Raw genomic sequence first — 22,508 nt, 5'->3', positions numbered from 1 at the left:
ATGAGGAAGAGTGAGGTGCTCGCAGCGGAGTCTGTGGCATGCTTGAATAAAGCCCTGTGCCACTTGAAGGGCATCTGGGATGAGATCGGCATCCCAGAAGACCAGAGACTGGAGAGAGGTCATGTGGTCAAGAACCATATCAAAAGTTTGCTGGACACGATGATTGCTGAGGAGGAGTCCCGAAGGAAGAGACTCCTGATAAGCATGGAGAAATGCAGGAAAGATCTGGACACACTCTGTCTGGAACTGCACACACCCCATGTTGAGGAGGAGCGGGGGAACAGCATGTTCCAGCAGGAGAAGGACATCCGGACTCGGGTGGAGGTTCTGTTGAAGGAGAAGAACCAGAGGATGCAGCGGCTCAAAGCCCTGGTCGAGCAGGACCAGGACCTGTGTGACATCCTCTGCTCCCAGCCCTTCTCCATCGCCCCCAAGGACGTCCGTATGCGTATAATATATAGGGGTAGAGGGGTAGTATAATATATAGGGGTAGAGGGGTAGTATAATATATAGGGGTAGAGGGGTAGTATAATATATAGGGGTAGAGGGGTAGTATAATATATAGGGGTAGAGGGGTAGTATAATATATAGGGGTAGAGGGGTAGTATAATATATGGGGGTAGAGGGGTAGTATAATGTATTGGGGTAGTATAATATCCCTGACATGGAATCCATATAAAATACATCCATGAATGTTGCTGATGTTTACCAACATGTTTATAACATCAACGCAGAATATTACAGTTTTAGTTCATGTTTTAGCCTACCAGGCCCAAAGAGGAGCCTACCAGGCCCAGCGAGGAGCCTACCAGGCCCAAAGAGGAGCCTACCAGGCCCAAAGAGGAGCCTACCAGGCCCAAAGAGGAGTCTACCAGGCCCAAAGAGGAGCCTACCAGGCCCAAAGAGGAGCCTACCAGGCCCAAAGAGGAGCCTACCAGGCCCAAAGAGGAGCCTACCAGGCCCAAAGAGGCGCCTACCAGGCCCAGCGAGGAGCCTACCAGGCCCAGGGAGCAGCCAGCCTGGAGGACCAACCCGGAGGGGTGTGTGTGTGTGTGTGTGTGTGTGTGTGTGTGTGCTGAGTAGAGATCAACGTGGGTCTTGTGTGTAAATTACCAGAGAGTCTATTGAAGTTCAAACAGCCTCACAGTCATCCATGAACCCCACCGTGAGAGGGTCCAGAAGCTGTGGGACCGGCTGCAGGTCCCGGAGGAGGAGAGAGGGGCCTTCTCTGATCACATGGTCCAGTCCAAGAAGAAGAAGAACCTGGAGGCGTTACAAGAGGAGATCAGGCGTCTGGAGGAGCTCAAACTGCTGAACATCCGTCACGTCACCGAGGCCATCCGGTCAGAGGTAGCTGTGTTATGGTAGAGGTGCTTCCTCAGCACTGAACAGCGGCAGGCCTTCGCTCCCTACTTTAGCGAGGAGTACACTGAGGAGCTGCTGGGTCTGCACGAGGGTGAGATCCTGAGGCTGAACCAGCACTTTGAAGAGCACAAGGAGCTGTTTGAGGGGGTCCACCACTGGGAGGACCGCTGGAGGCTCTTCCTGGATCTAGAGAGAAAAGCCACAGACCCCACCAGGTTGACCAACAGAGGAGGGGCCCTCCTCAAAGAGGAGAGACAGAGGTCAGAGTTGCACAAAAGCCTGCCCAAGCTTGAGAAGAAGCTGAAAGCCCAGATAGACGTGTGGGAGCAGGAGCAGGGGCGGGACTTCCTGGTCAACGGACAGCAGTTCCTGCAGTTTGTGGAGGAGCAGTGGGAGACGCACCGCGTAGAGAAGGAGCAGGAGAAACTGGAGAGACAATTGAAGAAAAGCAAGCAGACAGAAATGGATATGCTCTATGGAACGTCCGTCAGAACACCAACTCAAAGGAGGTTCCTTGGCACTGTGACCCCCAGTAAAACACGAAAGCTCAATGCCACCCAAGAGTGTTTACACCTGACTCAACTGTTGACACATATGGATGCATGTAAGTATGCACCACCCATTGTCCATGAGGACAATCAGGGCCATATTCCACAAAGCTCGATAAAGTTCTAAGCCTCGATAAAGTTCTAAGCCTCGGAAATGTTAGCTTGTGTTCGGTGCCATCAATGTGGCTCAAATAATTCGCTGCTTGGTTGAGCTCCTTCTGAGTCAGATATAATTAGCCTGGTCCCGACCAGGCTAAAACACAGGCTATAGTCATCCGTGCGTCAAAAAAGGCTCACAGGCGGAAACTAAACCCTGAACGAAAGTTCCTCATGTGTCTTTTAGGAAATATTAGTTCCCACTTCACATGAGATAGATAGATTAGATAGTTTGACTGTGTGATAGATAGATAATTTGATATTTTGAAAGTGTGATCGATCGATAGATAGTTTGATTGTGTGATAGATAACTTGATATTTTGAAAGTGTGATAGATAGATAAAGAAAAGAGTGTAAAAAAAAAAAAGAAGTAATTGTCTCAACTTGCATTGCCGTCATGACAGCGGTCTCGCTGGCGTAGTGGTTAAGGCTGCGGACTCGAGTTCCAAAGGTTGTGAGTTCGAGACTTGACTCATTCATTTTTTTTTTTTACATTTAACCGAAGATTTCATGCAAAGGTTTCAAACACCATTGTAATCGTGTCAGTTCTTGTAAATTAGCCTGCACCATAATTTTATAGCCTACAATACTTTTGTAGATGAGATTTTAGATTAGATTCAGACAACGAAATGCAGTAAAAAGTGCGCCTGAAGAGGGATTTGAACCACCGATATAAAATGACGAATAAATCCTATGGCAGCGGTGGATACCACTAGGCCATTGTGGCAATATGACGGTTTGTAGCCTGCTGCTCATATCACCACAGTAGTAAATATTCATTTATTAAAATATGAACATATAACAATAACTGGGGCTAGTATGACCTACGCATTTAATCGGTCAGCAATTTCTTGCCAAACCATTTCCCTCGCCTTGTTAATTGCGGCAGTATTGCACTATTTTACATCTTATTTTTCCGTCTTCATAAAAAATCAACAATTCGGAATGCTGCGCAAATGTAGTACCCCTGCAGAGTGGAGTATCTTCATTTCGACAGATCGACTCTACTGGGCTGCGTATGTCTGCGTGCACGCGCCCATATCGAAGATTTGTAAGCCTGTCTTCTGTGAACACTGATGACACAAGGCTGATCCTCATTCGAGGAATCACCTGAGGCTTGAATACCAATCTCGAGGTCCCTGAGCGCCGCATTTAATTATAGCGCAGCTATATTAAGCCACCGTTAGTGGAATATGGCCCAGGGAACGATTGCATTAGCTAAGAACCCAGTCCGCAGACAAAAATCCAAACACATTGATATAAAGTACCATTTCATCAGGTCTACAGTACAGAATGGACAGATCTGTTTGCAATATTGTCCCACAGATCAAATGGTGGCTGATGTGTTTAGCAAACCAGTAACTAAGGACAAATTGGTTAGGTTCACAAAGGTTATGTTTGGGAGAGAAACCACATCAGTGTGAGTAATGACCAAGCGGTCAATTTTTGTTTTGGTTTTCTTGCTTTATTTTTTTCAAAGTGTTATAAGAGAATACCAGTGAAAATTTGAAGACTGTTTGTAAATGATGATGATGATGATGATGATGTATATTCTTGTTTCACAGGAGGGGAACAATATCAGTGCCAGCTTTTGTTTGTTTGATTGATGGAATGACAGCCCCAAAGAGTGTTATGGAAATTGTAGGCTACTGATTGTTACTGATTTGTTTATTTTTCTCTCCATCTTAGATTGGTCAGGTGAGAGCAAGTGGGGGTGTTGACATGAGTGTGCTCTCCAGTCATCCCTATCCCAGTGTGAGTGGGGCATAATTGATTGATTGACACCAGCTGTGTGACATGAATGATTGAGCCAGCTGATCCTATATATGTGACCATTCCCACAATAAAAGTTGCTTCCTTGATAACATGAACCCTGTCTGACAGCGTATGATTCCTCCGTTCAGTGTGCAGTCCGATCGTTATGGTTTTAGCCAATACGCAATAACCAACGTTTAACAATCGCAAAACTGATTGCCTCAATCAAGACAACAATGTCTGATCAACAGCCAAAACTTCATCAACCTTTTGGAGGCACCGGCACACCATGTCCCTCATTCGGGACAGATCCGTATCAGAGGATGAGAGGGTGGCAAGGGGCGTGCCACTACAGGGATCTTCTGATCGACAGGGCATAGTGTGTCCACAGGGCACACAGAGAGACCTTGAGAACCAGAGAACAGAAGAGACCCTGGCGTCACAGAAGAGGAAGAGGAAGGTAGAGGAAGAGTTGGGGCCTGCACGGAGGAGACGAGGTGGGAGCTGGTCTGACCAGCGGTGGCTCGGTACCGAGGAGAGGAGGGAGGAGGATCTGATTGCGGATATGGGCTTCCTGTCTGTCACAGACTGGTGGTTCGGTACCGAGGAGAGGAAGGAGGAGGATCTGATTGCGGATATGGGCTTCCTGTCTGTCACAGACTAGTAACTCTCCACCTCTGACTGACAGCTCGATCCCTCCTCTACTTTGAATGAACTCAACCCCAATGTGTTGAATTGATATAGATTTATGAAGTAGTAGTAATAATATTAAGATAAGATTTCTGTCAGCATGCATACATTTTAAAACAATTATAAATAAAAGTGTTTTTTGAATGAACTCAACCCCAATGTGTTGAATTGACCCCACCAGGTTGACCAACAGAGGTCAGAAAATACCGGTACCGTTTCTAACTTCTGATTGGGTGGGCAGACTAGCCCGCCTCCTCCAACATCTCCCACTGCCCACCCCCTCTTCTTTCTGTCATAAACACAGCGCTCTGAAGCAGACAACCCGTAGACTGGTTGGCGACTTTGTCGCTATATCTGGCGACTTTCCAGACCCCCATGGCGACTTAATTAGTCAAAAGCGACCAGCGACAAATCTAGCTACTTTTTCTGGTCATTTGGGGAATTACTGTAAAGCAGACAACCCGTAGACTGGTTGGCGACTTTGTCGCTATATCTGGCGACTTTCCAGACCCCCATGGCGACTTAATTAGTCAAAAGCGACCAGCGACAAATCTAGCTACTTTTTCTGGTCATTTGGGGAATTACTGTAAAGCAGACAACCCGTAGACTGGTTGGCGACTTTGTCGCTATATCTGGCGACTTTCCAGACCCCCATGGCGACTTAATTAGTCAAAAGCGACCAGCGACAAATCTAGCTACTTTTTCTGGTCATTTGGGGAATTACTGTATTTTTTATTTTTGTAGGGTAACCTCTCTGTACCCTACAGAGAGGTTACCCTACAGAGAGGTTAGCCTACAGAGAGGTTAGCGTACAGAGAGGTTAGCCTACAGCAGGGTTAGCCTACAGAGAGGTTAGCCTACAGAGAGGTTAGCCTACAGCAGGGTTAGCCTACAGAGAGGTTAGCCTACAGCAGGGTTAGCCTACAGAGAGGTTATCTTACAGAGAGGTTAGTCTACAGAGAGGCTAGTCTACAGAGAGGTTAGTCTTCAGAGAGGTTAGCCTACAGCAGGGTTAGCCTACAGAGAGGTTAGCCTACAGAGAGGTTACCCTACTGTATTTTTTTATTTTTGAGGAGAAGGAGAGTCAGACACTTTTGCTCAGCCACCATAGTGGCTATCCATAGGAAAACAACTGATTTTCACAGTGCCTTCTTAAGTTATATTCTTTCATAACAGACACGCTGTCTCCACACACAAGACACACAGGCTTTCCTTTTACTTCTTTTCGCCTCCCACCTGTCTTGAAACCCCCTGTCTGTTTTCAGCGTCTACCTTTCACTGTGCTGCTGCTCTGCTCATGACGAGTACTGAAGTGAAGAGAAGACGCGGGGTCGCGCTCGCTCGCGGGCACTCGGTACGCGCCAATGCACTCGCAGTGCATCTTGGGACTTGTAGTATTATGGTGCTAAGGGCACAGAATACTGCGGGCCGGTTTTAATAGTAATGAAATATCATCCCGCGGGCAAGAGAGAACTCATTCACGGGCCGGATCTGGCTTTGACACATGTGCTGTAAAGCATCTAACATGTCCTGTGTTCCACAATTCATGTTAAAACCGAGCTCAAGAGAGACGAGTAGGCCTACAGTCTCCCCAGAGAGAGCCTTGGTACAGCAAGGTTAGCCTACAGAGAGGTTAGCCTACAGCGAGGTTAGCCTACAGAGAGGTTAGCCTACAGAGAGGTTACCCTACAGAGAGGTTAGCCTACAGAGAGGTTAGTCTACAGAGAGGTTAGCCTACAGAGAGGTTAGCCTACAGAGAGGTTAGCCTACAGAGAGGTTAGCCTACAGAGAGGTTAGCCTACAGCAGGGTTAGCCTACAGAGAGGTTAGTCTACAGAGAGGTTAGCCTACAGAGAGGTTAGCCTACAGAGAGGTTAGCCTACAGCAGGGTTAGCCTACAGAGAGGTTAGCCTACAGAGAGGTTAGCCTACAGCAGGGTTAGCCTACAGAGAGGTTAGTCTACAGAGAGGTTAGCCTACAGAGAGGTTAGCCTACAGCAGGGTTAGCCTACAGAGAGGTTAGCCTACAGAGAGGTTAGTCTACAGAGAGGTTAGCCTACAGAGAGGTTAGCCTACAGAGAGGTTAGCCTACAGCCCAGCCAGCACGCCCACGTGGGACAATGCGGGCTACTTGGGTACCAAGTGGGCATGGGCTGGAACTGGGCAAATTATGAGGGTCCCACATGGTCTGCATATGGGCTAACTGGGCATGGGATGGAAGTGGGCAAGCCCATGTGGGTCCCACGTGGTCTACATGTGGGCTAACTGGCATGGGTTGGAAGTGGGCAAGCCCATGTGGTCCCCACGTGGTCTTCATGTGGGCTAACTGGCACGGGTTGGAAGTGGGCAAGCCCATGTGTGTCCCACGTGGGCTACATGTGGGCTCACTGGCATGGGTTGGAAGGGGGGGGGGGTTAAGTTAAGACTTTGACAGGGGGCCATTTTCGAACATCATGTGTACAGTATACTGTTAGCATGGAAACATGGAAAACAGTGTGAATAATGCATTGAATGCTGGGAAATGTAGTCTATCAATGGACAATTGTATTAATGTCAATTTAAACAAAGGCACCAAATGACCTATCGTCATAAAAGTGGAACACACATATATATATATATATACATCGCAACAACACGTTTTAATGTCGTAGAAGTGAATAACGGAGATTAATCTTCTCGAACGTTCTCGCAAACGCATGCTGTACGTTCGTAAACTCGCTCCGGAAAATCTGACCAGCACTCACAGAACGCCTCTTGTCCAATCAAATCACTCGGCCCACCTTGAAACCATATGGGACCCACGTGGGCATGCTGGCTGTGTATAGGGAACAGGTAGACAGGTGATTGGTTGACAGGACAGGAACACAGGTGGACTTGATGATGGATGATTAACAGGGAGACAATCAAGGGATCACGAACACCTGGGAGAGAGAGAGAGAGAGAGAGACACAGACACAAACACAAACACAAACACAAAGCAAAACAAAACAGACAGGGACGTAACAGCAAGTAAGTAACAATAGTGTCATATATTATATATACTCATATATCATTTGGTAGTTGACATCGCATTCGATTTGATCCGTGTTTCAATTCATATTTATTGTGTACATGTTTGCAGCCAGACAGAGACAGCTTTAAAGGGAGCTGAGCTAACAGCTAGCTAGCTTGCTAGGTCATCTAACTTAACCGCATGGGTGAATTGGACGAATTCGATTATGTTATATTATGTTATATGTCATGTTATATATTATGTGTCGATTGTATTCAGGAATTAACAACGAGGAATGAGGAACAAACATGTTTATTGTAATACATGGAATGAGGAATGGTTCACACGTGTGTTTGATATCCTTCCATATTCCATTATATTCATTACCTTATCTTTACCGATGTTGGACGAAATTAAAATGCATTTGTTGAAATTATGATGTACTGGTGGGTAGGTTTTATGCAGGCATATTATCTAGCCTGACCGTGCCATTCAAACGCGCATGGCACATTCTAAATCGGTGTGTGTCTGTTTTTCCAGAACATGTGGTATCCCTGTCCGTCACTGGTAGCGGTGCCTCACGCGTTCCAGCAGCCGTCAGGTATGTTTGTCTCAAAGATGGTTGCCGTACAGATGGCACCGTTTCACCATGGTGGTTTGTTACAAACTGCAATGAAGCAATTGCCTAGTTCAAGTAAGTCAGTCCCAGGTGACGGGTGAAGTGTGAACAAAGTATCTGAACGGAAGATCGCTCCCTTCGTGAAAGATACGCTATTGCTTTGGGAGATTTTCCTCCTGGACAATTGTTGCATGCTTTTAATGGAATGCGCTTTCACGTTTTAACTGAGCCTTCCCAAAAATGTCATAACAATAGGCGTGTGTGTGTGTGTGTGTGTGTTATAAACTCAGCATTGCCGACCCTGACAACTTTCACCTCTGTTTATGCACCTCTACCTCAATAGCACCGTATTTGATCAATGAAGGAAGGAAATTCCTACTCAACAGGTATTGGTCCTCCCATGTCAACACATGCTGTTTACAAACACAAACAAAGACGACTATTGCTACAGGCTTTGTTTAAAATAGTTTGACATATGTACTTAAGATATAGGCCACATGGTCATCCCTTGTAGAATAGGCTATGAAGAACTTTATCCTGGGTAGAGTGGAATGAGGAACAAACATGTTTATTGTAATACATGGAATGAGGAATGGTTCACACGTGTGTTTGATATCATTCCATATTCCATTCTATTCATTACAATGAGTCTGTCCTCCAATTTCTACCTCCAACAGTCTCCCCTGGAGTAGGCCTATGAGTAACCTAACCCTAACCCCATGTTACAGATTAGTGTTTGACCTGCTGGAAGCCACACAGGGAGTCCTGGCGCTGACAGACAGAAAGCTGCTGGGTTGGTACCTGTCCCTGCCTGTAGAGGACAGGAGCTTGATACAAGGTGGGGACTTGACACGTCTGTGTTGGAGACACTAGCTCAAAGCCCCACTCTCCATCAGTGGAGGCAGATATCAGGACGGGCTCAGTGTAAAGCATGGAATGAGTAATGCTATCAAACACATAGGTGTTTGATACCTTTCCTCACTTAATGCCATGCGTTACATACAGTACAGTGAGCCTGTCCTCGGATTTATACCTCCACTGCTCTCTGTGATGGACAATGGGGAGGTGTGTTGTGTTCCCAACCCAGTAACGGCTACAGTAACAATACATTTCTGACATGGGTAGTGGGGGAAATACCAGGAACATGATTAAAGCCTAGTTCTCAACTAACAGGGCCTCCCCCTACCACACAAGCCTAGTCAAGGAACATTGTCATGCACCATGCCAAGTGAATAGCTGTACATTAAGTAGAATTGCGTTTTTATTTTTATTTTCATGCGCCCCCATTTCAACGTCTGAAGTCATGTTCATCTATCTTAGGGATGTTGACTTCTACTGTGTAAAACTGAACTTGAAACAAATCCTTTCTATTTATTCAGATTATTTTTTTTTACCTTTATTTATACAGGTAAAAAACACATTGAGCCCCAAGGGCTCATTTTCAAGTGTGACCTGTTCCACCACAAACAAATATACACCACAAACAAATACAATACAAAACCTGGCCTACAGAGTCTAAAACTACATAGACTAAAACTAGTCTAAAACAATCTAAGATAATCTAAAACTAAACTAAAACTAAAAACCTAAAACTAGACAGCTAAAGAGCTATGGACAGGGAGGGGTCAGCAATGGGCAAAAGGGAGGGTCAAAGTCAGTTGCAAGAACAAATCATGGACTCGCACTGTATGTCTCAGCAAGAGTTTGAAACTGGAAAGAGGGATCAGATGAGACAGTTTCAGACTCTGCTGTAAAGAATTCCAAGAGGAACGCCCTTTTGCCTTTCATGGTCCGGACCAAGGGGATGGAGTATGTGATGATGTCCTGTGTGCGAAGGCCGTAGACGGATTGCTTGCGTGACAGGTGGTTAGAAAGGTAGGAGGGGAGCAGACCAAGGATGGATTTGTAAATTAAAATATACCAGGGAAGGGTTCGGCGGATAGAGAGATGACCAGTTAACCAGAGAGTATAGCACACAGTGATGCATAAGGGGTTTACAGCCTGTTATAAACCTTAACGCGCCATGGTAAACTGCATCCAGATGTTGGAGAGGTAGCAGAGGCATCAAGACATCACCGTAGTCCAAGAGAGGCAGAAAGGTGGCAGCAACCAGACGTTTTCTTGCAGTTATTGTCCCAGTCAGCAGTTTGGTTTGCAGCTGTTTAAAAGGCGTTGCACATATTACAAACTATATAAAAACACATGAAATTGAGTAAGCAGGGATACAAACATAATGATGGTTGGAATTGCAGCATCACTGATACAAGGGCAATGTTGAGTCTGATGGGGGGCACTAATACATAGCTATTAGTAATGCTTGTATTTTCTCAGTGACAATTTTGCTGAAGATTAGTTGTTCAACTTTCTGTTCCACAGAGGAAGGAGGACTCTTCCGATTTCTGCAACGGCATCCTGCGCTTGATGTAGACGGACAATTTGTTTTTGTGAAACGTGAGTTATGGCTCTGATTGACAACTTGGTCGCGGCTCAACAATCTTAAAAAAAATAAACCATGTAGACGTTTTGCGATACACAACATTTTACTCTGAGTCTTTTAAATGTATGATAAAACAAGACTCTTAATAAACGTATATTTATTTAACTTCTAATAAATATTTTTTGTTTTCCTAAATGCTGTACAGAAATGGCTAGAGCGTACAGCATGCACCAACAGACAATGTCTGAAGACAACCTAAACAGGTATGTTCCTATCATTGCCAATTACTGCTATTGTAATGCTGGGTATGAAAACAATCTGAAAACATGGACTTTGTGTCATATGTGTACTTATATAAGCTTATATTGAGCCCTGTTCTATTGTCATCTTGTGTGCTATTGTCAGATCCAGACGGCGCACGTCTTATGGTGTGATTCAGCTTTGCTATTGTGGAACCAGTTGTTCCTCTGGAGCGTGGAGGCGTTGTGGTGCACTGATCCAGAGGGAAGTCGCATGTTCATCAGGTGCTGCTCTCCTTCCCTTTAAAACCATCATACAAAACAGTCATATTTCTATGTGGTCAGTTGCTTTACTGAACAGTCAGGGTAGAATGTTCTTTGTCCACTATACTAGTTGCTTTGTTCTTTTGTTTGTAGTTCTTCTGTTTTGGAACATTGACCGTTATGTTTGCCTCATAGAATGAGAGAGAAAATGAGGTCTACTTACTCTCCCACTACATGGTAGGAATTAAACCTGTTGCCCTGCACAGGGAGTGGAGTACACCAGCAGGAGGTGCTGGAGCAGCCTGAGGGTGGCCAGTTCTCTATGGACCCCCCTGTAGATGGCCTGGTTGACCTGCAGGACGGCAGCTTCCAGTCAGCCTGTGACACCAGCGAGGCATGGTTTGATGCTGAGGAGGACCTGGGACCTGCAGAAGCAGCTGTGAAGACTGAGAGTCTGGCCATGGTAGTGGAGAAGACAGAAGAAGGTTAGTACTGGAATGGGGATAAAGCTCTGAAGCCCAAAAGATTCAAAGATGTTTTGAGTTTCAAATAGTTTCGTGTAATATGCACCATTTCACACTTGTATTTGGTGTTTTTGTGTCTTTTAATTGAATGAATTGAATTAATGAATTTGATTAATTTAGGAACCTTAAAGAAGGGTCATCGCTCCTTCCTGTGTGTCACAGACCTACCCAACCATGTGACCGAGGTAATGTCTCCATTACCAAAACTAGCTTTAGTCCGTGAGCCAGTAGGGTTGGTCGGTACCACCTGGAGGGACAATGTCTCATAGTGATTTTTAGCAAGGTATACACCCCTAGTACTAGAAAAAATTTGATAGCCTTGCACCGGTGGTAGTGAACTGTTTGCTAGTACTAGAACCTAATTGTTATGTATATTACCAATAACATCTATAATTCCCAGTAAAGAATGGAGGCAGAGGCGGCGAAACACTTTGATATATGTCCCTAGATTTACTGACCAAACCGCAGGTATACAGGCATGGTATCACTTCCGCATTCTTGACAGGGCAACACTCGTTACCTATACAGCTTTTCATCATTCCAACTACGGTGGTCCACATAGCTAAAAATAACACTTCAATACATAACACTAATACCTTGCTAAAAATCACTATGAGACATTGTCCCCCCAGGTGGCCCAAATTTGGGGTCCTGGCTCACAGACTACTTTTACAATATTTGTATTGTATTGACCACCATACGGCAGCATAGGCAAGTAAAGGTTTCCTGTGTATGTTCTCAGGGTGAAGTGATGCTTTGGTTTGAAAAGTATCAGGTGTCAGAAGTGAGAATTTCAACCTTCAGTAACAAACTCAGGTAACAAACAAACAATGATGACACAGATTAGTTAGGTCTAGAAATCTACAAGTGTCACATGACCACATTTGTGACTGCTCCTGGTGTTTCTGGACACCTCTCGGAAATGAGAAAGACGTCAAATTCGTCTTTAAAGTTTTTTTTTTTTTCTTCAAATTTTCGTTTTTTTAGCTAACATTCAACTCGAAGATGTGAAGTACCCACTCGTTATTTTTCCGAACAGTTTTACGTTCATTAAATAAGTGTAATCTATAACACAATGACTTCGTTTCTTGTTGTTTGATGGGGATTCATTATCTTTGATGGGGATTTTCTGTGCTTAGTGATTTCCGGTGTAGCAACTTTCAAATACTCATGTCGTCTTCAATTTGTTTCCGATTTCAATGTATGATGCATCATTTGAAAGCTTACAATCTGTAGTTTAAGCACATGTAAAAAACTGAAAAATGATTTCGCCTACAGGTAGCCCTTTTCATTGGGCTGTGTCACATTTGTGTAACAACATTAATATTCTTACAACAGCAACAATACATCAATACAAATGTCATTATATTACAAGAGGTTCATTCAATCAAATGAGGCATTGGAGCACTATGCTAAAGATACCTTGTATGTCCCTCAGACTTGCCGTAGTGGCTGTCAGTGGTCCAAAGTATGCTGAAGCAGCGGTGAAGGAGATAGATGGATGCAGTATGCATGGCTTCACAGTGCACGTGACTCAACTCACCAGCAGGGCCCCTCCACCAGACACAGAGCAGCACTACCCCCAGGGGGCACCCTTGGGCCCAAAGACTCCAAAATCAGCTCTAACACCAGCCCAGTAAAGGTGAAGAGAGGACCCTTTTTCCACTATAGAATTGACTTCTGTAATTTTGCCATAGTTTAGATATTGTTCTTTCTGGACTGATTAATTGTCTGCGTTTCATTATTTGTTTGATACAGACACCCTTATTTAGCCTTGAAATAACAAGGCAAGGTTATTTCCATGTATGACTTACGTCTCCGTTCCTGTGCCCAGGTGGTCTCTCAGCCCCTGCGCTGCAGCTTGGAGAAGCGGATGACCAGCTGTGACACCACCATGGGCAGCTTCGACACGCTGATGATGGCACGGCTGTCAGAGCGCCACCCGGAGGTAGGGAGGCAGAGGATCGTAGATGCGCTCCTGGAGCTGAGGGCCAAGCACCAGGGCTTCCTCAGGGGCCTCCCCCTGAGGACCATCGTAGAGATGACCTCTGACCTTTTAACGCCACCTCCCAGCGCAGTCTGAGAAGGCTGAATCATCAACCATGTTTTTGTTATGTTCTTTTATATTGTTCCCAACCATTGTTCCCAACCACTGTTTTGGTTGTTTTGGTGTTAATGTTATATATTATACTGTGTGTATTATATTATAAGTGAAAGTCTTGAAAAAATCTTGTTTTGAGCAGTTTTTTTGACATATCATTTGGTTTTTAAGCTGCTATGTTATTTGTAAAAGATGGATCATCTTGTTTCAAAAAATAGACTTACTTGATTTAAGAAAATAAATGTGCTTTATTGGAAAACCTCAAGGTTAACAGTTTTTCTCCAGCTCATATACTGTACATCAGAAAGGAGTGCATTCCATCCTATACAAACTTAAGTAGAGTGATGTGCAATGACGTCTGTGAGGTCATACACTGGGATGTACTTGCTGTTATTGAAGGTCACATAGTAGTATGGTGTATAAGCAATACGATTTTCATCATCCACAAAAATATTGGCTTGAGCAGACTTCTACCTCCATAAGCAAAATAATTATCATTCCACCCAATTGTAGAGAGAGGTTGGCATTCAAAACAATACAATGACGCATTTACAATATAGATGTTTTTCACAAGTCCAAACTCGGGAGTACTATTTATGACATTAGAAATAACCAAAGATTTACCACATGTATACTTATTTCCATATCGCAACATCCACGGTACAGAAACTACATATTCTACTTGCTCTATTCCAAAGAAGTCTTTCATCTTTCCTTCTACAGAGTTAACATGTTTCACTTCAGAGAATGGGCCCATTCCAACTTCACTTGAAACAATTGGATGTTTGTCATGCACAGTCTGACTACATTCATGTAGCTGGTTGTGCTTCAAAAGAGATTCACAAATATTCTTAAAACTACTTTTCAAAGCCCACTGCTTGAAAAAGCAATGCTTGGACTCAAAGCGCATACACACATGCCTCACCATAGGACCACGGGCCTTAATCTGAGAAGGAAGATGCAGAAGGTAATGTTGTTTAGGTATGATATTTCTATCTGGAAACAGTTGTTTGAAATCTTTCAAATTATTCTCTATTAAGCCTTGAAAGAGTTGAGAGAGCAATAATGGGTGAAAACCGAATTTTGACTAACAACTTAAGAAGCATTTTTTGGTAATCATTTTCTCCAATTCTGTCAATGAGAAATGGAAGGATCTTTAACAAAACTAGCATCTGCCCAGAGGACTGTTTCAATTGATTGTCATTTGATGACAATGTATTAACAGATATGGGGCAAGGCGTATCCCTTGCATTTGCAGGAGAATAAGAGAAACCAATACTTGCATGGTTGAATGTGTCTAACTCCATATGCCCTGAAAGCACAAGATGCTTTAAAACACATTTGATCTCATATGGGGCAACACCCTCAAGTATAACATGCATGATATCTTGTGGTGTTTCATTGATTATATAATCAAAGTGAGGAAATTCTGCTAATTTGTACCTCCTGTTTATACCATGTTGTTTTTAGATTTTCTTTCAGAAAGTCAGTGCTTGCCCTTTCAATGTCACTACATTGGCTGATATGACTTGACATGGTCCTTTTAACAAACAAATCTTCATTAAATTGTTCCTGCATGTCTTCAAAGTTGCATTCGCAGTGCCTGCATTTACTATAAGCGAACCCTCCTCCTTCCTTAAATCCAGCCACTTCATGTTGAGTGGAACTTTAACACCATCATACAGCTCAATGAAGTCACGGTTAATCCTCTCAAATATCTTATCAATACCACAATCAGAAAGATCTTTTGATTTTACCATTGCAAGCAGACGAATGGAAGCAAGTCTTGATCTATATTTAGGGCTGATGTTACCTAAGGTGTAATATGTCAATAACAATTTGTTTGCAAATTGCAATTCTGTCGGAACTTTCAGAAACAGTGGGTGCGACTTCAAAATGTGTCCATCAATTAAATCCTGAAAAAATCCATCCTTGGATGGCTGTGGCCCCTCTTCAATCATTGTGTTGCATACACATATATTACAAATCCCCCCCAAATTAAGAAAGTAGTAGTTTTTGATTGATTTATGAATTAACTAATTATTACGACCCCCATTTTAGAAATGGTAGCTACCCAGACCCACGTGACTTACGTCTCTGAGTTTTGCGCGTCTTTCTTCAGCTCATCGTCGTCACAGGCAGTCGGATTTGGTTTGAAGCCGTGTTTCTTTGCAAGTGTTAAGTCCTCCCTCAGATGTAAGACTAGGGAGGAGGGAGGACTGCAACATAGCCTGTGTACAAGCACTGGTGAAGCAACTGACCGCGTGTGTGGTGCTCAAACACTCTCAGACCGACAACAAGGTAACCTTAAAGAAAAGGATTTATTTTGCCACTAAATAATAATAATAGTAATAAACATGGACATCCATGGACATACAAATATACATGAAACAGGGGGGGGGAGGATAATACAAAAACTAAACCGGGTAAAATAAACAGAGGGTAGGAAGGGAGGGAGAAGGCTGCGAACGGTGTCACAATAAAACCACAGCGCTATGCTTCCCTACACCTCTAATCTAGCATATCTACTGGAGTACAGAACTGCTAACTAATCTACCCGGAACCTAAACCTAACTGCTACAAAGGATGAGTGACATCCGCTCGTTCTTACCTAGTGTGTTTAACAAACAGTTACCTACATGATGTGATGTAAACCCCAGGGTATCTTACCTAGCCCTCTCCCAGGATAAGGCAACCGGGGACCATAGGTAACCAAACAAACACTAGACAGACAAAGGTAGCAACCAACTAATATACTAACAAAACAGAATGAAACAGAATTACTCAAAATAGAATGAAACAAATGAAACAAACATAACCTCACCCCTCTTCCCTCTAACCTACACAAGTAACAAACAGCCACATATAGAGAGGTTAGTCTACAGAGAGGTTAGCCTACAGAGAGGTTACCCTACAGAGAGGTTAGCCTACAGCGAGGTTAGCCTACAGAGAGGTTAGCCTACAGAGAGGTTAGCCTACAGAGAGGTTACCCTACAGAGAGGTTAGCCTACAGCCAGGTTAGCGTACAGCGAGGATTGCTGTCTCCTCCTCTCTCCCTCAACAAACGCAGCAGACAGACCCCAATGTGACGCTCTGAGCCTGCTCAGCCTTTTAAAATTAATTTAGCCTTTCAGAATTGCATATTATGCAAATTAGTTGATTATGTCATCTAGCTACTTTTGGGAGAGCCACTTCCATGGAGTACTTCCATTACATTGGAGTTGGCAACACTGCTGGTGACTTTCCAAACCCCCGTTGCGACTTAACTAGTCAAAAGCGACCAGCGACAAATCTAGCTACTTTTTCTGGTCATTTGGGGAATTACTGTAAAGTATCTAACATAATGTCGCGTAGAAAAGACGCCACCTTTCATAAGATAGTACCAGGTAACAGTAACAGATACCAGTGTCTACCACAGGCATATGTGGAGGTATAACTCAAGAAAGTTATCTTTTTTTGCCGGTGGCATCCTGAAAGGAAAAACTTAAAAACATATCAGTATACATACAGTACATACTGATACATACATACATACATACCCAAGAACGTGTCGTTGTAAGGCGATCAACTTCTCCAGAATTGAGTTAATTGAGTCGTCAAGCGAGTTCGTTTAATCTCAACGAGACGTCCTTGATATAACTTCTTAAGATAAAATGATCCAATCAAATATTAGGCACCACTACTGAACTGTTCTTTTTTTTTTCTTCTTTTTTTTCCTTTTTTTTTAAATGCAGTTCTGCATTTTTTTTATTACAAAGTTTGAAAATATGTACAGAAGAAAAAAAATTGGCCTGTAATCTGTTACATATAGCAAACAAGCACAGCTAAAGGAACAGTAAACAGAACAGAACAGTAACAGAAACTACTAAAACTAGCAGTGCAATTAATAAACGATACTGCGGGAAGCAGCATTAAATTAACAAACATTCCACATCTCAAGGCATCGAAGTAATGATGGGAAAATATATGAATACAATATACAAAAATAGTTACCAGTAGAATAAAAAAGATGACTGTACATTTAAGCTACACATCCACAGGTTCAAGTAGATGATTTGAACATTAGAACATAGTAGAACATTACTATCCTCAATTACTCTCAAAATGATTCGAGAGGCTAACATATAATGCATGCATCGTTTAATGCATTTCATAGAGTACTTAGGTATCTCAACAACTTAACAATAATTACCACTGGATAACTAAAAGTAATTCAAGTAACATGGAACATCAAATAATTTCACATTTAGTTTTTACCTTGTATGCTGTCTCATAAGCAGATATAACTGTATTGACCGAGAGAGGTACGCTAACATTTGGCATAGTATCTTTAAAGCACTGAGGTGTCACAAACCTGTAAACCACATTGATGTTGTATCATAACCTTTAGAGTGACCATGTTACCAGTCTTTGTACTGAAGACCCAAGCAGCCATTTTGTAGGGTCTATTTCTTTAGTCAGTAAACAGTAAAGCACCAAGTCGCTCCCTTTAGTCTCTTCCCCGGTCAAACAGGAAGGTTGTGTTCTCTGACTACCCTGACGACCCTGACGTTACACCTGATTGGCTTAATGAACAGGAAGTGGTTTTTAAAACCTCTCTTAAGATGCATCAGTGAGCTACTAAGAGTGCACGTGAGAGACTGGGGCTGTGTTCGTAAATTCGCTCTGGAAATCTGATCAGCACTGACTGTGAGAAGAATGCGTCTTGTCCAATCAAATCACTCGGTCCCTTTATGACATTGGACCCAGGGTGCACTCCGGTTGCTCTGAGCAAATTTACGAACACAGCCGTAGTGAGAAGCTTAGTGTCATCTTCCACAGTAGCCACTGGAACATGTTAGGGGAAGACTTTCAGCTTCCATGGATATTCTTAATATTCCTTTCCTATGATCAACTGTTTTTGTGTTTTCCTAACTGATATATTTTGGATGAATCCCTACGGGGGGAAGCTAAAGAGACATTCACTCTAAAAAAATCTGACTTACATTCTCAGTATATTATTAATACTTAGTGCGAAGAGAGTAACAATCATAAGAATAGTTACTTAACAGTCTGCGTCCCTCAGCAGGGAGCAGAGTAGGGAGCCCTGGTTCAGACGGATGATGCCGAGGGGGTCTGGCGTGAACGTGTTCATCCGGTAGTCCTTACAGCTCCCCAGCACGTCGCCTCTCAGACTGATGAGAGGCAGCTTCTGCTTCTCCAGGGGCTCAGTAGGAAGCAGAGACACAGGGACCAGAGGAGCCACCTCCACTCTCTGGTCCATCCCCTGGTCCTCCAGGGGCAGGAAGTCCTCCAGGGGCAGGAAGTCCTCCCCGCCGTCAGGCTCGTCACCGTCGTCCCTGGCAACAGCCATCCCAGCATCCCCTGCTGCTTGCCCTGCGCCCTCGTTGGACTCAAACAGAGCCATGGGGATGAAGGGCCTGCCCTCCGTCAGCGCGTCCCTCAGCAGGGAGCAGAGCAGGGAGCCCTGGTTCAGACGGATGATGCCCAGAGGGTCTGGCGTGAACGTGTTCATCCGGTAGTCCTTACAGCTCCCCAGCACGTCGCCTCTCAGACTGATGAGAGGCAGCTTCTGCTTCTCCAGGGGCTCAGTAGGAAGCAGAGACACGGGGACCAGAGGAGCCACCTCCACTCTCGCGGTCGACTCCTTCATGTCCGTGTTCTGAGAGACCATAGTGGAGACGTGGTCGAGGGAGTCCAACTCAGTATCATCCATGTGCTTTCTGGTCTTTCTGGTCTTCTTCGCACCATCCTCTCCAGATGCAGCATCCTCTTTATTCCGCTTGTCTCTGTCGGAGATGTAGTCCAGCGTTTGGAACACCAGGTTGTACAGGTGGTCCACCTTCTTGCTGTAAATACATGTTGAGCCTTGGATGACCAGTGCTGCCTCTGCAAAGTTCCGAGTGGTTCTCCCTCCGTCAAAAGTCATGGTTATATCATCCAACTCCTCTAGGTAAAGCGTCAGCTCCGAGGCGACGTCAATGGCCCAGTTGTCCTTGAGATCGCGGATCGGCCGCAACAAATGAGCGAATCTGGTCTCAACTGCCTTGTCCATGACGTCCAGAAACCCAATTTGAAGAAGATCCAGTCACAAGTTAAACACTTAGATGAAGTTGTTACTATCTATCTATGCTAAAAACGTATTCTTAGAAGAAACCGTTGACAGTTTTTTTGTTGTTGAAAAGAACCCCGCGCAGACGCCACCTTTGAATTTGACCGTTGAGAGTGTTCCTTCTTCTTTGTGTAAGTTCCTCTCTTTTTTTCTTCTTTTTTTTTAAATGCAGTTCTGCATTTTTTTTATTACAAAGTTTGAAAATATATACAGAAAAAACATTTTGGCCTGTAATCTGTTACATATAGCAAACAAGCACAGCTAAAGGAACAGTAAACAGAACAGAACAGTAACAGAAACTACTAAAACTAGCAGTGCAATTAATAAACGATACTGCGGGAAGCAGCATTAAATTAACAAACATTCCACATCTCAAGGCATCGAAGTAATGATGGGAAAATATATGAATACAATATACAAAAATAGTTACTAGTAAAATAAAAAAGATGACTGTACATTTAACAACATCCAAAAAACTTGTACGTTTATGCGGTAAATTAAGGCCACGTGCATTAAAGGAAAACACTGTTATCTTAGTCATTTAGATGGTGGTATATGCAAGGCACAATATGAGCTGATAAAAAATTAAAATAAAATAAAAAAAGAATAATAATAATAAACTCGCCGTAGAATTGTAGTATTGTTACGTGCGCCGTTCCCATGGCGTCTGTGGTTGTTACCATGCACGCGCGAGCTTCCCCGCACCAGAATGCTGATCGTGTGCTCAAGAAAGGCCACACGCTCTTCACTTTTCCTTATCGTTGACGAAAACAGGGTAAGACAAAGTCGATGTTGGTTTTCGGGCTTTCACTTTCAGATTACATGGTCTTTGCAATGTTGAATCGTTGGGTAATCCGAGCCAGCCGTCAAGTTTGTTATTTGATCAATTCTGCCCCCTCCGAAGTCATGATGTGGTTCCTGTAACTAGGCACGCTGGACGAGAATTCTACTGTACACAAACGTTTACGCCCCTAACACCCTACTGTAACGTTGTCACGTGTCCGTGAATCTAGTGTGTACGAGCCATTTATTTGGTACAAGCAGGCGCATTTTTAGTTTGGCAATATTATTCGGTGAAATCTTATTTAACGAACGGTTGTATCGGTTGGCAAATTCTTAAAGTGATAGGAATGTTTTGCCATGCATTGTAAACCTGGTGGTTAATATGACATACTAACATGGATCTCCATAATACACTACTAGCTAGCTACTCTTTTTGTGAACCCTTCTTTGTTCCTCAAGCTTTCATTTGAAACGATTTTGTTCTGCCATATTTCATGGGGATTGACTGAGTATCATAATCCCCTCTCAGTACCAGACAGGGAGTCATTCCTGATATAATGTGTGAATAGATCCACCAACTGAATCTGTCATACCCAGAAGTCACCCATTTATAATAGAAAATCAGTGTGTTTGATTGAGATGCTGGACGGAACATGCATGCATGCAGGTAGCTAAGGATGACACTGTATTAAAGTGTTGCTTCATAGGTTGTTTAGAGCATCCTATATACACTGCACTTTATTTGGCACTCTTGGACTACAATCTGAATATCATAGCGTAATACTAACCCACTAGAGCTCCAGTGAAGATTGTATGTGGGCTTGGTTCAGATACAACTTCACTAATCTCTACCAGGGTTATCATTCCTCAACTAGTTGTCAATACTTACATATTAAATAGCTAACACTTTCATCTGTGTTTGTTGTTTTTGCCCATCAGCAATGAACAATGACCATAGTTGACAGATCTTCAGAGAAGTCTGACCTTGAGTCAGTCGGGTGCAAGCGCTCCCCCTTCAGTAGTGGAGACGGGATGGACAGCAGCTGCTCCAGCTGGGGGGTGGGCCCCTCACCCAATGACACCCCCAGGGTGAAGACAGGCGGCTGCCTGGGCCCCACACCTGGAGCTACCATCTACAGCAGTGCGACCCACTCAGTGGATCGGCCCAAGGAGCAAGGTGAGAAGATATGGTTTGTTAAATCAAAAGGTCTCTTGATGCTGGGTAAAAACGAGGGCAAATACCTGCACTCACTGTAAATGTATTCACTGTGTGTGCTGAGGGAATTCCCGCCCAATTGACCGACTGAACAGGTTTCCTAGGTGTTGTGTGTCTTTTCTCTATGGCATGGCAAGTTATGTAAGCATGTTGTACTGTGAGGGGAGGTAATCAATCGCTTAATGTAGCCCCAAGCAAATGACCCAGAATGAGGTTCTCTCTTGTAGAACCTACTGTGTGATGTCAGTAATAAAGACAGCATCTCTCTGCCCTCTGCTCTCACCTAGCACTCCATCGCTTGTTTCCAAGTTCCATATAAACAAAACGTACAACTTTATTTAAAAGTATTTTCCGCCTGTGACTAATCTCAGTGTTTTTATTTGTGTTTCCCCACCCTTCCCAGTGGTGCTGAGCAGTGGGGACGGCATTGGCCTCCCCCAGAAGGTCCTGTTCCCTATGGAGCGGCTCAACTTGAAGTGGAGCCAGATCCACCGCATCGGAGCGGGCCTCCAGAACCTGGGAAACACCTGCTTCCTCAACTCGGCTCTGCAGTGTCTCACCTACACCGTTCCCCTCACCAACTACATGCTGACCCGGGAACATTCCAAAACATGTATGTGAATGAAGATATAACCAATCTGGTTTCCAGACCTGTTTAGAATGACTATTTTGGTCGTGATATATTGCATTTTAAACAATTGTATTGAGG

The 22,508-nt window shown here is 43.8% G+C and overlaps 1 pseudogene across 1 annotated transcript; it reads left to right on the top strand.

The window, feature by feature from the left end:
• LOC308156132 (protein regulator of cytokinesis 1-like) lies at positions 1-4,488 on the top strand (annotated as a pseudogene). The gene is made up of 4 exons: positions 1-438; positions 763-1,001; positions 1,140-1,928; positions 4,134-4,488. The product of its transcript is annotated as a protein regulator of cytokinesis 1-like (transcript).
• The last annotated feature ends 18,020 nt before the right edge of the window (positions 4,489-22,508 follow it).

Source organism: Nansenia antarctica (assembly GCF_963989245.1).
Source record: "Nansenia antarctica genome assembly, chromosome: 4".
Taxonomy (NCBI): domain Eukaryota; kingdom Metazoa; phylum Chordata; class Actinopteri; order Argentiniformes; family Microstomatidae; genus Nansenia; species Nansenia antarctica.
Note: the sequence above shows the minus strand (reverse complement) of the source record. Positions and strands in the feature narration are given on the sequence as shown.